Source organism: Pan troglodytes, chromosome 2, assembly GCF_028858775.2.
Source record: "Pan troglodytes isolate AG18354 chromosome 2, NHGRI_mPanTro3-v2.0_pri, whole genome shotgun sequence".
Lineage (NCBI taxonomy): Eukaryota > Metazoa > Chordata > Mammalia > Primates > Hominidae > Pan > Pan troglodytes.
Genome location: NC_086015.1, coordinates 109,722,368 through 109,740,953, shown reverse-complemented (window position 1 = coordinate 109,740,953; position 18,586 = coordinate 109,722,368). Strand labels below are relative to the sequence as shown.

At 36.3% G+C, this 18,586-nt stretch overlaps 1 long non-coding RNA gene across 5 annotated transcripts in view; it reads left to right on the top strand.

The window, feature by feature from the left end:
- The first annotated feature begins 3,106 nt into the window (after nt 1–3,106).
- The window catches only part of LOC104005668 (uncharacterized), a 49,802-nt gene continuing 34,322 nt past the window's right edge, over nt 3,107–18,586 (top strand). Inside the window, exons 1-4 of one of the 5 annotated variants that reach the window (XR_008547044.2) lie at nt 3,107–3,194; nt 5,740–5,874; nt 7,377–7,478; nt 16,188–16,277. This is a non-coding gene — a long non-coding RNA (uncharacterized LOC104005668). Of the gene's footprint in view, nt 3,195–5,727; nt 5,875–7,376; nt 7,479–16,187; nt 16,278–18,586 lie in introns of all 5 variants that reach the window. The other 4 variants (XR_008547046.2, XR_001713491.4, XR_008547045.2 and 1 more) reach the window with 4 other exon arrangements.

Below are 18,586 nucleotides of genomic sequence, written 5' to 3'. Positions count from 1 at the left end.
TCCTGAGACCACAACTCCTGTTGACAGCTGCTTTATTGGCATATCTTCCCCTTTGACCAGGGTCAAATTTTCTCTTTGGGCATGAGCTCTAGATAGATCAAAAGAATCTGTGCTCTGTGAATTTCCGAAATTTCCTGTTCTATAAGAAGAATAACAACTGGTAAGATGGAGGTTGCAATTACATTTTGGAAAACAAATAAAAGTCTCTGAATTGATAAAAATCAAAGAACATTCCAAACAGTTCAACTTTTGACTTGTGCTGATTCAGTTTAAGCACTCTATCCTCAGTATGAGAATATTCTTTCCTGAGCCACTGACTCTAGCATGTCTTAGCTTTTAAATTTTTATATATAATATTTAGGGAGCCACATCGAGGACTGTATAGGGAGTATATAAATGTATCTATATATCTATATTTATACCTATCTTTCTATCTGTACATATATACATATAAACCCACACATACACAGACACCATAATGAAGATGTCAACAAAGTCTGTGACTTTGAGACTATGTCACTTGAAAACATTTATTATAAAAAATATCCAAAAATTCAAATGAAATAAACCTCTGAAAGCATAATAATATTAGGTAACTTGATAATATATCATTTGAATTTATTTTTCTGGACCATTGAACAGAAACTAGTTCATTTCATTTCAAAGATTAAATTTTCTTAATTAGATAGATGAAGTCAAAGGTCAAAATGTAGTTAGAGTATTGACATTATTAATATGCTAGATATTTGTACTATGAGCTTAAAGAAACATTCTCTACTTAGGAGGCTGAGGTAGGGAGACCCCTGAGGCTGAGAATTCAAGACCAGCCTGGGCAATATAGCCAGACCCTCCTTCTGAAAAAAAGTTTTTTTTTCAATTAGCCAGGCATGGTGCCACATGCCTGTAGTTCCAACAGAAAGATCACTTGAGCCCTGGAGTTTGAGGCTGCAGTGAGCTATGATCATGCCATAGTACTCCAGCCTGGGAAACAGTATGAGACTGCCTCTAAATTTTTTTTTAATTTTCTTAAATTTTTTTTTAATTATTATTATACTTTAAGTTTTAGGGTACATGTGCACAATGTGCAGGTTAGTTACATATGTATACATGTGCCATGCTGGTGTGCTGCACCCACTAACTCGTCATCTAGCATCCAAAGAATCACAGCATAGTCAATTACATGAAAATTGAAAGCTGTGTCCCCAGTGCCCAGAAGTGGTATAATGTAAATTTTAATTTGTTTCTTTTGTTAATATATCAAATTGCAAGTGATTCATAGATAACATTTTGAAGGAAGAGAGTAGGGTCTTGAGCTTTCTTAAAAAGTGAATTTTAGTTGACTCTAACATAGAGGCATCTTGGAGGGTAAATACTATTTTGCCCCAGTTATAATTGTGTTTGAATGAAATGCTGGAGAAAGCATAGTGACATTATTCTTTCGTTAGTTTTGTTTTTGCTTTTCGATATTTTGTTTATTTTGCTAAATACTAGTTCCTAGAAAAGTACAAAAGTCGGTAATGGTTCTAATATTAGGAGACTTCACTCTGCTCTTAGTTGAGATTATCTGAGACATATGTGCTTCTCTGTGCATGATCAAGACTAAGGAGTTATTTAATCCCTATCAAGTATCAGACACTGCTCTAGGTTCTGGGACATAGCGACAAGCAAAAGGAAGTTCCAAATGTCATGGAACTCACATTGTAATTGGCAATGATAGACAATAAATGGTTATGCAGTATTTCCAATGATGACAAATGCTGTGGGAAAAAAAAAAGCTAGGAAAAAATGGTTAAGGGATGGAGAGTGATGCAAAGGGTGCCATTTTATAAAGATTAGGCAGGAGCAACACTCAAATAAGGGACATTCTAACAAAGACTTGATTGGAGAGTGTGAGCCAAGTAAATGTCTCCAGGAAGAGCTTCACAAGCAGAAGCTATGTAGGTGCAGAGGCAGTGAATGGAAGCATACTTGGTTTCACCACCAAAGAGTCAGGGCTGATGGAGTGAACTTTGAGAAGGAAAGAATGGTGAGGTATAAATTCAATCAAGTTAGCCAGAGGTCATATAATATGGGTTCCACACAACCATAGTATTCTGAGTGAGATGAAAAGTTGTTCGAGGTTTTTGAGCTTAAATGACATAGTCTGTTTCATTTCAACAGAATCATTCTGGCTACTATGTGAACAAAAACTGTAGCAGGTAAGGAACAGGAGCCAAGAAGCCAGTATGGAGCCAAAGAGCAGGCCAAGTGAGGGATGATGACTCACTCACTGGCTAGCTGAGTGGTTCTTGGGTATGTAGAAATCTTCATTTCTTCTGAATGTTTTGACTTAGAAGCTTCCATCTGTGACATAAATGGATAATGACTCACTCACTGGCTAGCTCATTAGTTCTTGGGTATGTAGAAATCTTCATTTCTTTTGAATGTTTTGACTTGCAAGCTTCCATCTGTGACATAAACGAAAGTCTCATTTGATTACCATCCAAAGCAACTATGAGCAAAGCTACCATCTCTGGCTTGAAGTTATCTCCAAGTTATTGTCTATGATGAAGAACAGCATTACCAGAATGACAAAAAGCAAATTTTCGATTTTATTTTCATCTTTTAGCCTTATTGAATAGATGTTTATAGGAAAGAGTGTTAGTATTTAAAAGATTTATATTAATGTCTATTATACCTACTTAGGTCCGTGATTGAATTTTATTCTTATCTTGTAGAGAAAAGAGAGTAAAGGATCTTAGATGACGGACTTGGAATTGTTGAATCTTTTCTCTGCAGAAGGCAGTGTTTCTTGTATGTGAGGGTCAGGTGTGTCCTGGAAACAAATGCAAAAAGAAGACTTAACCTTCAAGAAAATTTATGTCTAATTTTGGATCTCTCAGAGCAGCATTTAAAAAAATGAGAACAAAGAGTGGAAAAAGGGAGATTAGATAGTAGAATAGATTGTTGCATCCTGGATTTTCATTCTTTTCTTTTATCTCTGCAGCCTTGAGGATTTATTGGCACCCATTTCATTTGTCTTTCTCTGGATTTAACATTGAGGTGATGAGATGGAATATCACCTGTGTGCTTCGGAACATCTATGAGTGACATGTAATAGTTGCCTGGGAAACTAGAGATGAAATTCTACAGGTCTTTGAAATGCTTTACATTTGAGAATGAAGCTCAGCTGAAGTTTGAACAGCATACTGACAGTAAGCGTTGATCCCACATTTATCTGTTAAGATATTTGAGCTTCAGATAACAGAAAAACCCCCACTCAAAGTGGCTTAACAAATAAAAAAATTTATTATCCAATATAACTGGAAGTCCAGAGGCAGAGTGGGCTCCTGGTGTGTTGTAATGAGAGGCCCAATGTAATGAAGGACTCAGGTCCTCTGCTTTCCTCAGAATTAGCTACCTCCTAAGCCTGGTTGTCCAGTGGTTTCAGGATGGCTGTCAGTGACCATCACAGTGGCATTAATTCCTATTTGCTACTGGCAGAAAAGGAAAGGGGAAATTTCTCCTTCAAACATAGAAAACATTTCTTCTCTTCAATCTGATTGGGAAACTTAATTCACATGTCCACCTCCAGACTAGGGGATGTCATTTGCTGACTGGCTTAAAACTAATCAAAATTCTTCTTGAGAGCTAGATATACTGTGAATCTCTGGATTAATGGGCCTCTCTTGGGAGGAAGAAAGAGGAAAATGGGCATTAGGTGTCATCTATATCATACAATGGAGAGGCATGGGTTAACAGCAAACTGTATGCTGGGAAAAATGTTAAAAAAAAATGAAATCTTCCTCCAAGTTTCATTATGCTATTCCTTGCCCTCAAATCGTGGACATGTACTTTCTCCATTAAAGATAAAAATGTCAAAGAAAGGGAAGAAATTCTGGTGATTCCAAGTTTTGGGTTTTTTTCACAGTATTTTGAGGCTCTCCATTAAGGCACTTAGAAATAGTAATTTTAAAACAAAAGTGATTCTATTGCCTTTGCTGAGCATCCAGAAGTTAAGATCAATGAATACTTGTGATGTTGTAACAGTAATTTTTTCAATGCAGTTTCCTGTATTCTAAATTTCTTATTTAAAGGACTTAAAATGAATTATTTCCAGCATCTATATTAACTATACCTATAGATATAAATATTATAAGCAATTAAACAGGTCTTTTGAGACTTTTTAATTTCTTTCCAAAACCATAAAAAATTTTCTTTGTTAAAGATAATTTTAGCAGATGAAGGCCTGACACAGCAACAGTAGATCTATTTAATAAGCTCTTGCTCTCTTGCCATCTATATGTGAAAAATATATTCATTTTCTATTAATGCACCATAAATTACCACAGAATTGGTGGCTTAAAACAATGTTAATTTATTGTCTTACAGTTTCTTTGTCTGAGCATGGTATAATTGGGTTTTCTCTTCAGGGTTTCACAGGGTTGCAATCAAGACTGCAGCCAAGTGTCAGTCACACTGTCATTCTGCTCTGAGGCTGTGTCTTCCTCCAAGCTCATTAATGCTATTGGCAGAATTCAGTTTCTTGTAGTTGTGGGACACTCCCTATTTTTTTTTACTAAATGCTGGCCAGAGACATGCTTGGCTCCTAGAGGTCACCCTGAGCTCCTCAGTTGTGTTTGTTTACTTCCAGGACAGCAGCAGCCACTCTTTCTGATTTTGAATCTCTGACATTTTATGTCTCTGACCTCTTGACTCAGATCTAAGAGCTCCTATGATTAGATCAGGCTCATTGGATAATCTTCTTATCTTAAAGTCAATTGAACTGGGATCGTAATTTGATGTGAAAAATCCATTCATAGTAGTATCTAGAATTTAATAACTGGGTAAAATGTGTGTATATCAGGAGGTTCCAACATATGAGAGCTGAGCTGACAATGAAGACATTCCATCTCTCAGGAAAGAGATTCAAATACCTTTAGCACAGCTCTCATAATTGGGAAGCTAAATAACTCAAAAGGACCATATGTGTCTCTTCCTGCATGCCCCCACTTTCTTCCCCTTGTCCTCTCCTCTCTTCTGTTGTCCTCTCCTCTCCTTTCCTTTCTATCTCACTGAACAAAAGTCACTTAATTTCCTCCCCTACAGAAAAAACAAAATACGAACAACTAGCTGGAGGACAGGATGAGGAGGAAGAGTAAGATAATTAAAAAAAAAAAAGTAATTCTAAAGAAAATGAGGAAGAACGAAATTGAGGAGTAGGTGTAGGAGGAAACACAAACAAACAATCAAACAAACAAACAGAAGCATGCAACCAGGAGAGAGAAGAGAATTTGAGACAAAATTAGAAAAACAGAAAGCATCATAGGAGAATCACGAATGTGAAAAGCAAGGTAGAGAGGGCAAAGTTGAAAATAACAAAATGATGGCATTTGTGGCCATGGATTTGTAGTTGCTTTGAACAAAGCACTCTGCTTCTTTTTCCTAAATACTTTCCCAATGTGAGAAAGGCTGATGGCAGCGCATATTTGTGTATATATCTTGATCTTGTTAACAGTATTTCTCAACACTCACGTTGTTATGGTTGAGCTTCTGCTTTGAAGAGCCAGGCAAAGCAGATAATATTACACTTAATAAAAACATATGAAAGCCAAAAACATAACCACAAACAAAAGAAATTAAAAATAACCCAAGGAAGTCTTACAGTCTCTTAGCAACAAATTATTTGGACCAGGAAGTAGGAATGTATGTAGCTCAGTGTGGTTTTTTCTCTGTTTTCTTTTTCAGTATACCAACAAGAATGAAAATAACTTAACAGCAATTTTATAAATTCACATCCCCCAGAGCACCACAGAGTAAAGAAATACTGCATATGGGTAACAACTGGTTCTTAGTTACTAAATCTGAAAGATCAAATAAAGTTAATTACATAAGGTAAGTTAAACTCAGATGTTTGGTAATACATATATATGGAGAGAGAGAGAGAGATGTGCGTGTGTGTATAAAATACACGAGTATATATGTGTGTAAAATGCAGTCAGTCCAGATGTATTCCAAATAACTACCCTTTAAGCCTGCCATCTGCATCTTTTTTTTTTTTTTTTAGACGGAGTCTCACTCTATCGCCAGGCTGGAGTGCAGTGGCACGATCTTGGCTCACTGCAACCTCTGCCTCCCGAGTTCAAGTAATTCTCCTGCCTTAACCTCCCGAGTAGCTGGGACTGCAGGTGCATGCCACCATGCCCAGCTAATTTTTGTATTTTTATTAGAGATGGGGTTTCACCATGTTGGCCAGGACAGTCTCAATCTCTTGATCATCTGCATCTCTTTTAAGATAAATTATGAACTATTGCAGATATATTTTCATTTTAAGAAGAAGGAGTAGATATATCCCAAATATAAGAGTGCATTTTGGCTTCTGAATTTTTGATATTCCTGAGCCTTTTAGGTTATTTGCTCCATAAAGGGAGGGTCTGAGCAGAGATTGAGAGTTCCTTGAAACCAGGTGTCAGTAGCAGACAAGAGGAGAATATATGCCTGGCTGCTTTTAATGTCCTCTTATAAGGGAACATGCTCCTAATGTCTTTTATAAATTAATATAAAGAATAACCTTTATCTTCAACAAGACACTGTCAACCACGAGGTGCTTCTGTTGACTCATTTTCATTGTCTTGTGGGAGTTTCTGAGAACACTGCAAGGAAACAAAAAGAATTGTGATGAAACATCTCTTTCCGTCTGCCAAAAAGCTTTAGGATATAGCAGAGGGATGATTCAGAATCCAACTTTCTTATTAATCTGATGCCTATTCTAATTAGAGGAATACTTGTTTGGACATTTATAAGACATCTCACATAAGAATGACGGGGAGTTTCTCTGAGAGTAATGGCAGAGATTTATTTGCGGGAGTGTGGATAACAGCTGCCAAATACAATGATAATGTCAAGATTAGTATAACATGAAAGACAGCCCCCAGTATTGACCTCCCCAGGCTGTGCATCTACTTTTCCCTCTAGATTCTAGATCTGACTCCTTGCACACGAATTACCAGGCATGATTTTTCTCATCAAGTCTTTTTTTTTTTCAAAAATGCGGTGCTCCATTCAGCATGTCATTCAGTCTTAAGTGTTTGTAATAAAATTACCAGAAAGCAGAGATGCTTTGCAGCCACACATGTGGCTTTTGAAATAAAATTCAAAAAGCCACCAATTTGTCAAATAGATAGGGGAAAATGTGTCATATCATTTTGCAAATTATGACTACAAATATATTGAAGACAGTCTTGCCAAGCTGATGTGTTCCCTCTGTTACTTGAACTTTATCTTGGTTGAGGCTCAACTCTAATGAAGACAGGCATGGATGATTCTGGTTTGAAAAGGTCACAGTTGTACCAAAGTCTATATAAATAACTTTGTCCTATTATGTCTCTACCACACAGCTGCTCTTGAGTTTTTCTGGGGGAATATACCAGGAGACCATAATCAAGGTACCAGTTTATTGATGGCTGTTCTTAATAAATACAACTCTTCAAGAAAATAAGGTAATTTAATGCATAATAATGTTGAATGCGTAAGTAGGATCAAAATTAGCTATTTCTAAATTGTTTAAAAATCAGAATTTCATTTCAGAGTAAAAATTATTATAAAGATAAAATAACAGTAATGCCATCACTATGGATCCTTAATCTGCAGTTTGTGAATGTAAATTACTTGATCATGTTTCCAGACTAATTTTTGTAAAGAAAGGTTTTATGGGTGACATCTACATTTGTTACCATATCTTCATTTGACAAGGCAAGCTGGTAAATTCATAGGTATGGATTAAACTGATTCTTTCATTACATCTGGAATGCAAGGATAAATAAATAATTTATTAAATTAATTGAGTTCTTTTATTCAGATGTTTCCAAGGCGATTATCGTGATACCTAAGTAATCAGACTCAATCTAAATAAATTAATTCAATAAAATATTGAATTGTGCCTTAATGGAATAATTTTATGAATACCATCAAGAATGAGTAGAAAATCTTCCAGAAATTTTAAAGAGCATCAGCAGGGGAAATGTGATCAATACAGGATGGCTGACTAGAATTTAGCAAGTAAAGGAAATTATTTTTTACTGGTTAGTTGAGGAGTGGTGATATTGCTCCCTAGTTTACTGAGAAATTTAAGGCTTTACAAATAAAAATACTCATCTTCCATCTTTTTTATTTCCAAAATCGCTCCATAGCTTTTATCTCTCTTTTCCCTTTTACTATTTCTCAGAAAGAAATAATTTTTTAATGGAGGAATTATATTTATTGAAAAAAAAATCAATGTATAAGTGGACCTGCACAGTTCAAACCCGGGCCATTCAAGGGTCAACCATAATTCTCTCATTTAAAGTGCATTATTCAATGCTTTTTAGTATATTCACAAAATTGTGCAACCACCACCACAGTCAATTTTAGCACATTTTCACCTCCCCGCAAAATATTCTGTACCCATTTAGTAGTCATTCTCCATTCCCCCCTCTCGCAGCCCCTGGCAGCCACTAATCTACTTCCTGTATCTATGGATTTATCTATTCTGTACAAGAAATATTTTAACCACTGTCAATCCTTCTGCTTATGCTCCAATCCTATGTAATGTTCTGTATTCTCTAGGGCTTTGATTTATCAAGTAAGTTCTTTAAATTCCTCCAGCCTTACACATCTACTCAGATGTCATGTTCACAGATGAATAATTTTCCATAGTATTTCTCTTTCCCTTCTTCCCTGATTATAGCTAACATTATCTCTGCTACATTGCCTTACTTAATGTGACAATTTTCTGATGGGATTTCTTCATTCTCTATCTTTTATAAAGACTAGTAATAACCTCTACTTGCTTACCACTGCTTAACCTCTAAATCCCATGGGAAATGGTGACTTCTTCTGCCAAGAAAACTTTATGCATTACATGATCTCTAATCCCATTGAACAAAAATTCTTAACCCTACATTTATTTACCATTATCATCAAAGTCACCAATATCATGTCAGAAACCACAACTTCTATACTATATTTTACCAACTTTATAGATATGTACCCATTTAATTGTCAAGAATTCAATGAAATAAGTATTTTATTTCCCACTGGTAAATGATGGAATGGCAACTCAAAGTTAGTTGCTCAAGGCCATCCTAACAGCCAAAAAAATGCAGCTTTCACAGTGGGGAGTGTAATGCATGATGTCTCCAGCTACAAGACTCTAAAATCCATCACCATGTGTGCACCAAGGTCACAATTTCCATGACTGCTCTTTGCCAATGACAGAGTGCAGCTGGGATACTAATGCAGGATCATCCTGGGAGATACAAGACTCCTCCGATGAATGACTTCGGCTCAAGGGCACCCCGTCAAGTTTGTTGAACCTTACTGGAGCTACACGGCTGTCTAAAACCTTCTTTCCCTCCTTCTCTTTCTCCTTCACAGGGGTTAGACTTACATTACGGTCTGACAACTTTCTCAACCTTCTCTGGCTCCCTCCCACTTTTTCTCATAGGCGTTTTCCCCAATCAATCTCTTGCACTCCCAATTACATCTTGTTATGTGCTTCTCAGAGGACTCAGACTAACACAGTCACACCACTACTTAAGAGGCTGGGCTAAAATTTGTACTGTAGACTATTTATTTCCAAAGCTGGTATACTCAACTACTAATGAGAATATGGTCGTCATCCACATTCCCAAGCTTTTCATCCAGCTTTACTCTACCTCACTCTATCCAAACTAGGCCACTCTCCATTTCCACTCCACTACCTTCCATTTTTCAGTGCCTTCTAATCTCCCTCTCAACATTTGAGTCACTCATGAAGGCTAAAATAAAATACTGCCTACCTTTTGAGCTATTTTTTAAAACCATTTGACCCAACTTGAACTCTTCCTTAACTGAATCTCTATTGGTGCTTCTTAGTTAAAGAAAGAGTTTATAATACTGTGTTAAGTGTTGTCAACATATGTAAGTTAGTTACATTCTCATTTCTGCTATTGACTTCCTGTGTGACCTTAATAGTGGGACATTTTCATGGTTCACTGTGTTCAATCTCAGGGTTAGCAGATATAAATAGAACAATTTCCAAGTTAGAGAAATAATCTTCATAGTGCTGAAGTCTTATGAGACTTGAAATTATATAAATAGTTGTGTACTTTAGCATTTGTATCAAGATAATGGCTTTTATTCATCAGAATTTCTATAGCATCAATGAAATAACTTGCCAGATATTACTGTGAATTATGGTTCCTAAGAATGTTTCTTTCCTTTCAGTGATATTTCGCTCTCTCCCCTCACCCTTCTCTTTCCCTATCCCTCTTTCTTCCTCACTCCCTCACTTCCTTTCTTCCTTCTCTTTCTCTTTATTTATGTCTCTTTCTTGGAAAAAGAAGAAATAATATAAAATGATTTGTTTCTATATTTAGTTAATAAGGGTATGAAGGATATAAGATTTCCTTGAAAGATAATTAAAACTATAAGTTGATTCATCCAAAAGTTATTTAGAGTCTAGCATTAAGAATCTATAGCTGCTAACATCACACAAAAGAGAAATAATTAGACTTTACGCATCTCTTGAAAAAGCATTCTGTCTTTGAAGTAATCTTGTCAAAAATAAATAAACAAAATGAAAGAGAAACTTGATTTTGAGGAAGCCTTTAGATCCAAATGCTAATTTTATGGAAATACAGATGACTGATGAACATGTCAAATGACACTACAGGGATGCAATCAGCAGCTAGGTTTTTTTTTTTTTTCTCCTCTAACATTTAAATTGCAAGTGAGAAAACAAATTTACAGGGGATCCTTACAGAATAAAAAAGACTTAAACATCTTATCAACCAATTGCGATGTAACCTTATTTGATCTTGATTCAAATAAGCAGCAAGAAAAATAAAATATATGAGATAATTGGGAATTTTAATACTAAGTAAATATTCAGTGACATTAAGGAGCTATTGTACATTTTTAAAATAATCACTGTCATTGAGGTTATGTTTTGATATTTTAAAAGAGATATTGTTTAGGGCTACATACTAATATATTTTTTGGTCATGGACTCTGGGTACATGGTAGTTTATTGTGCTATTCTATTTTCTTTTTGTGAATGTCCATAATAAACTGCCTGGAGCAATTAATATAAGATATAAAGGGAAAGGCAGTGGCTGAGACGATAAGCCACAGAGACTAGCCTCCTCTTATGCTGACTCCCTCAGACAGAATGTTTGATTCTGAAATGTGCCTTGTCAGTTCCTATAGCAGTGATGACATCTCACGTCCCAGAGAATAGTCATAAGTGCTAAAGCACAAGTGCTGGTTGATCAGACATAATGTATTATTAACTAAAAGTAAGGATTAGGATAGGCAAGAGATGTAGGCTACAGCTGTTTTTTTGCTCATTGTTTCAATACATCTTATTTCTAGATGGAAAATCAAAATTACTGTCAGAAAGTATTTTCATGAACAAAGAGCCAAAATAAAGATACTGGATGATTTTCTGAAATACTCTTATCAACAGTACGTGCCCACCTTAAAGATAAGGATAAACCTGCTGAGCAGACCAGGACATCTCCAAGCAGCCCATTCTGATAAATAAGGCCAGGATTATATTGAACAATATTTGCTGTTTGTCTTGTCTCTTGTGTTCCAGGCTCAAGGCAGACTATTTTTGATATAAAATTGTCATGTGTTCAGATTCACAGGGCATAGCTTGCTCATCAGTGCATCTGCAACAGCATAATTCCTAACACATAATAGGTCTTTAATAAATATTTGTTGAACAAATGAACAAATAAACAAATTCACATTGATTTTACCTGATATTACATTAATTACATTTTAACTTAGTATCTTTCTGAGGAATTTTGGAATTTTAAATAGTGGGCCATTAACTAAATGCAGTAGTTAATTTCATTAGTTTTATATTAATGATCATTAACTTTCATGTCAAGGGGTGTAATTTCTGATTATATCTCCACACTCTGGGCTTGTATCCTATAAGGAGCGTACAGAATCACATAGTATAGAGGAAAGAGTTTGGATTAAATTCCAGCTCCAGATAATCTTTACCATGGTGACCTATTTGCTCTTCCCCAAGAGTGACAAGCTCTCTTTGTCTTCCGGGTCTTTGCTCATTCTGTTTCTTCTGGCCTAAATGTTCTTTTTCATTTTTGTTTTTTTGGCTGACCCTTACTTTTTCTTGAAGACTCAGCTCAAAGTATGCTTCCTCCAGGAACCCTTCCTTAAGCATCCATGGACTCTGTGACATAATGTTCCTCCCCTATACCAAAAGACACTCCCTGCCTAAGCATGCTACCCTAGAACATACTGAGCTACAGCACACTTATTCATTTGTGTCCCCGCTAGCCCTGGTTGCTACTCCTACTCCATCTCATTCCAGAACACACACACACACACACACACACACGCACTCACTCACACACACTCCATAAAATATCTGAGAGTAGGGACTATGTCTCTATTCTTTGTATCCTCAGTGCCTAAAATAGTGGCTAGTACACAACGGACTCTCAGTAAATATTCACAGTTGCAGACGAGGCTTGAAATTAAGTAATCAGATGAAGTCATCATGAAACTTAATTCCCTATTTAAGTGGAAACATTGTCTCTCTTGTGAGATCAAACAAACATATACAATTGACCCTTAAAAGATGTGGGGATTGGGGCACTGACCCCCTGTGCATTCAAAAATTTGCATAAAACTTTTAACTGCCCCCAAACTTAACTAGTAATAGCCTTTTATTGACCTGAAGCTTTACCGATAACATAAACAGTTAACACATATTTTGTATATCTATTATATACGGTATTATAACAATAAAGTAAGCTAGAGAAAAGAAAATGTTAAGAAAATCATAAGGAAGAGAAAATACATTTACAATGCTGTACTGTATTTATCCATGGTGTAATTTTACACCATCTGTATACAAGACGAATTGTCAGTTTGATATGGTGGGCAACCACAGCTGCAGACCTCAATATAGCGTACATACCAAGGAATCCAACTTTTTCTTGTAATGTCATGACTTTTCTCTGCTTCTCGGGAGCGCTTTCAGCATCACCAGTGGCATTTCATACTGGTCCCATGGTGTTAATCGAGGTTTATGGTATTGCACTAAACACGATGAAAAACAGGAGAGAACGGAGAGGGATCATGTTTTACCACAATATGCAATTTATGGGAGAGATGAAGCGCTCAGGTGGAGATGACTAGTGTCACGTGGTGTTTTAAGTGGATACTCACAACGCTTGAACTCACAGCAATAACAACAACAGGTGACTACAAAATTATTACAGTAGTACACTATGGACTACAGTTAATTTTATGCAGTTATGATCTAATCTGCATCTTTATGTTTGTTTACATTTCTGCCAACTGTGAATGGCACCATGTCCAGTCTGTGTTTGTGTGCATAGGTTTTGAGAAATTTTAACTTTTTACAAGAGATTTGTGTATATTTTATGATAGTAAATTATAAAATAGACTAGTATCTACATATGTCTTATGCATTCATGACATACCTTTTTCTTAGTTTTTTCTGATATTTCTAGGCTAATTCACCTAAGAATTTCTTCAAATTGTCACAAATCACCAAAATTTTTTCCAATATATTTACTGAACAAAATCCTCATACACTGAACCTATGCAGTCCAAACCTATGTTGTTCAAGGGTCAACCGTATTTCAAAACACTGTTACTCCTATTGGTAATAAAAGGAGCGTCACCTTCACAACTAGTTTAACATCACATTGGCCTGGTGTGATTTAAGGAGCATCAAGAGAATCCAGGCCTTCTGCCTGGAACTGACGTCCTGGCTGTGACACAATGCTTGAAATAAGTATAATTATTCACTCCTATAGTTTAGGTAATAAATGTTGCTGTTACAAAAATTTAGCTTGTAGAAGAAACCTATTAGATAATTTCCCAGGAAGCATGACATTTAAGGAATGAACATAGGTCAGATAAATTTGGAGAGAGACGATGAATACCAGATACACAGAGAATGGTACCTTAGTAGTTAAAGAGTATCATCAGGACACAGAGTTAATGAGGAATTCCTGAAATGTTGAAGGTACTGAAAATCAGCTCATCGATCTCGCCTAGTACCGGTACCGAACAGAACACACTTGCCTATGCTGCTGTCTAGAGATGCATAACAGGTCATTGGCAAATTTCCCCAAATTCAATCACGTACCACTTTCCTGATTTTACTGTATCTGAGTATCACCTTGACTATTGTTTAATACTTACATTTAAATTAATTCACTTTTAAAAATTAAATGTCTATTATAATCTCAGTCTCAAAAATCATATCTGTAAAATCATGAGCTAAATATGCTATATTTTTGAATACACATTAAGATAAAAAAACCACTAAAATAGTTAAATTTATCCCAAGTTGGGAAACACTTGTTTAGGACTTAAGAAATTATTCTCCAAAATTAGATTGATTGAGTTTTAATTACTGAATATAAAATTTACTTGCAGTATATCCTTGGACAAATTATTTAAACTATCTCTGCTTCAATTATTTATCAGAAAAACAGGGCCAATAATAGTGCCTATATTTTAGAGTTCTGAGAATTAAATACAAGAATACCTATAAAGAATTTAGCACACTGTGTCTCGAGAATATAGCAGATATTCAGTAAAGGTTAATTCTTAAACATATCTTAATCATCAATAATGATATCTCTCAAATGTTATATAGCCTTTTTCCTCAAGGAACTTCAAATATATTGTTATCATTGACATTACTTAATTTATACTTGAGACCTTGTAGCACTAGATGGTGTTATCTCCATTTTATTCAGCTGCAGTTTACTGATAACATAAACCAGCTAACTTATGGATTCCCACTATATCCTTATTAGAATGCTTCTCTGTTTAGGTTTTTCTATGTAATTGAGGTTGATTTGCATCATTGTATAACCAAACATTTAAGGAATTGTTGTATAAATGTGTTAAACTATCCAAAGGAATAAAATAAATCATTAGAGTGATATACATTTAGAAAAGTTATTTTACAGAAAACCTGATCTTCATGGAGGCTATTAAACATAGATACATCAAAACAGATACATATGCATTTATGCATAGAAATGTGAGCTTTGGGGAAAAAAGCATCTTGGGAAGAAAGAGAGTTCTCTTTCTGTGAATGTTCCTACAAGCACAAAGGAAGATGATAGTTTAGATAAACAATATGGACAAGACTTGCATAGCACTAAGAAAGAGGTATTACGCCAAATTACAGGGGAAATCAAGGATGCTGGGGACAGAAAGGGATTAAAAAATTACTCGAGCTTTTTTTTAAAAAGACTCCTTTTTGAAATTTTACATCTTTAGTTTTATTTGTATTCGTTTCCGTTATTACTATCAGAAAAAAAAATTTAAGGCATGATCTGAGGTTAGAGTTGAATGAGTGAGAGCTACTATTCTAAAACTTAAAACTCTCCTAAGTCATAAAATTTTAATATCAGTGGCCCCAAATTTTAAATTTTCATTATTTATTTAGTCTAGTCTATTGAAGTTAGTCGCGACAGTAACATCTCTGGCCCTGTTGCTTGTACTTCACAGCTTCACTTAGCATTCCAGTTCTGATACATGTGGTTTGTGCTACTTTTCACCTATATATAAAATGAGCTAGCCTGTCTTTTTAACTGTTTATCCCTCAGGGTGCTTTTGTTACCCAGTAAATACTATATAAAGATGAGGATGAAGATTTTCAAACATCTATCTATAGAAATAGCATAGGTTGGCTATTTGGATAAATGTGAAAGCTGAATTTTTATATTCTCTTTGAGTTTCTCTTAAGATGAAAAGGAAAATCGAGTTAAGCAGTTTTTCCACTCAGCCCTTGTCCTTTCTCATCTTTCTCTTACTTCTTATATCTTACCTGTTTTGACTTTAGTTTCTTCCCCCCTCACCTTGTTCTTTTTTGGATGTCCTGTGTTTGCATATGTTCCACACTGAATTCTTTACTATGATAGAAAATAAATTCTTTTAAAATTACCAGTTGTTCCAATAAAATTTTTTTACATTTCTTTATATGTAAGCATCATGCAGTTTGTGGGGAAAATCTAATGCAGGAAACTGGGTGGAGTAAGTCTACTGAATAAGAACAAATAAAATATTAGGGTTCTTTAGTTTAGAAATACAAAGTTTAAACTACTTTCATTGTTTTCATTGATACCGATTGAGTGCCTTGTATATTTCAGATCCTCTATACACTGTTGATGTATAGCCACGAGAAAAAAAAAAGAAAAATTTTTGCTCTCAATGAGCTTGCATTTAAGCATCTATAAAAGGTATGATAATATTTCTAGTCAGTTAGGTTTCAAGGGCTTGAAGCATATGTAATTGGGGAGGTGATTGTTTAAGGAAAAAAGGACACAAAATCATAAATGCAAAGCTGGATCTATAATTGAATGATTATTTAGAATTAGAAAAATCTCACAAAATTGCAAATGCGAAGAGATATGCTTGGTGGTGGACACACAGGCACCATCACACATTGTGATGAAGGGGAACATCTGAAATGTTTCTATAGCATTTAAGAGAGCCTTGGAAATGACTGAAGTGAGCCACCAGGTCCAAAGCAGGTTCAGATAGTGGATATGGTGCAACCTTGGACACCTAGGACAGCAACAATGGGTGCAAACATATGATGATAGGAACCAAGTGGGATGTTACCCTCAGAAGAGGCTGGTTGTGGATATAAGATGATTCTGAGTCCATAGTCCTCTTGATGGCAGGATCATATGTAAACACTTCCAGAGAGCTTATCCTAGGAAAGTGCCAACTTAATAGAATAGTTGCCCAAATGATATTAAGTGATAAACTTGATGTGACAGGGTTTACCTAAATTGGAAAATTGATGTTGTAACTCTGGAAATGTCAGCTCTAGAGAAATAAAACATAGCTCTGTTCACCTACTTTGTGTAACGTTGTCGCCCCGGAGACAGGATTATAGTAAATCTAATGAAGTTGAAATTTCACAGCCTCTCACTTGCTCAGGCTCCTTCCAAGGTTCTAAGAGGAGCTTTAGCAATGCTCATATGCTTTTTAAAAAAATTTGCAAAAGTAAGATATTTAACCACAAGTGATTCAGAAAACTGCCTCCGTTCACTCTGACTTTCATTACAGTACATTTCTCCTCTTGTCAGATAATTCAACTATGGGACAATTCAGTTAAGTGGAAATTGCATTGTATACATATTTAGCTGGGGTTTAATGAGATACATATATGTGGTTCACAGTCTCTTCCATGAAGAGTTAAGTTGTTGCTAGTCTCCAATGATGCCAAAATCAATTTCAGTGCTTTCATTTGAAACACCTGAAAGTATTAATTTTAAGATATGTTTCTCTTCCATGAATTAAAAATATTTATGAGGCAACCCAATGGAATTTTTTTCCTTCTGGGTATTAAACTGCTTTCCTCAGGAGGCAATGGATGACACTGGAGCAATTAGCGTGATGTCTTAGGACTAAAAATGTGTCAAGAGAGGGGCAGAGCAAAATGGCCAAATGGAAGGCTCCACTGATCATGCCCCTGCAGAAACACCAAATTTAACAACTATTTACACAAAAGCACCTTCATAAGAACCAAAAATCAGGTGAAACTTCATAGTACCCGGTTCTAACTATCATTGAAAGCGACATGGAAGAGGGTAGGAAAGATGGTCTTGAATTGCTGATGCCACTGCTCCCCTATCCCCTGGCAGCAGCCGTGTGGCACAGAGAGAAAGTCTGTGTGGTTAAGAGCGGGCGGGAGAGCGCAGCGATTGTGACTTTGCATTGAACTAAATGCTGCCCTGTCACAACAGAAATCAAAACTGGGCTGAACTCAGCTGATGTCTGCCCACAGAGGGGGCATTAAGACCAGCCCTATCCAGAAGGAAATTGCCCACCACAGCAGTAGGAATTTGAGTTCTAGCAAGCCTTTCCACTGCAGGGTAAATGGCTGTGGGGCACTAAATAAACTTGAAAGGCAGTCTGGGCCACAAGGACTGCAACTCCTAGGCAAATCCTAGTGCCAAGCTGGACTCAGAGCCAGTGGACTTGGGGAGCATGTGACCTACTGAGACACTAGCTGGGGTGGCTAACAGAGAGCTTGCAACACCCCTCCCACAAACACAGGTAGCACAGCTAGCACTTCCAAAAGAGATCCCTTCCTTTCATATGAGGAAAGGAGAGGTAAGAGTAAAGAGGACTTCGTCTTGCATCTTGGATACCAGCTCAGCCACAGTAGGACTGGGCACTAGGCAGAGACATGAGATCCCCATTCCATGATCTAGCTCTGGATGACATTTCTAGACATACTCTGGGCCAGAAAGAAACCTGCTGCCTTTAAGGGGAGGACCCAGTCATGGCAGGATTCATTACCTGCTGACAAAAGTGCCTTTGAGCCTTGAATAAAGAGCGATAATAATCAGGTGTATGGCATGGGACTTGAGTGAGACTCTGAGATGTACTGGCTTCAGGTGAGATCCAGCACATTCCCAGCTGTGGGAACTAGCATGAGAGACTCTTCATTCAGCTTGAGAGAAAAAAGTAAAGACTTTGTCTTGCACTTTAGATACCAGCTCAGATGCAGAGGGGAGGGGAACGGGGGAGA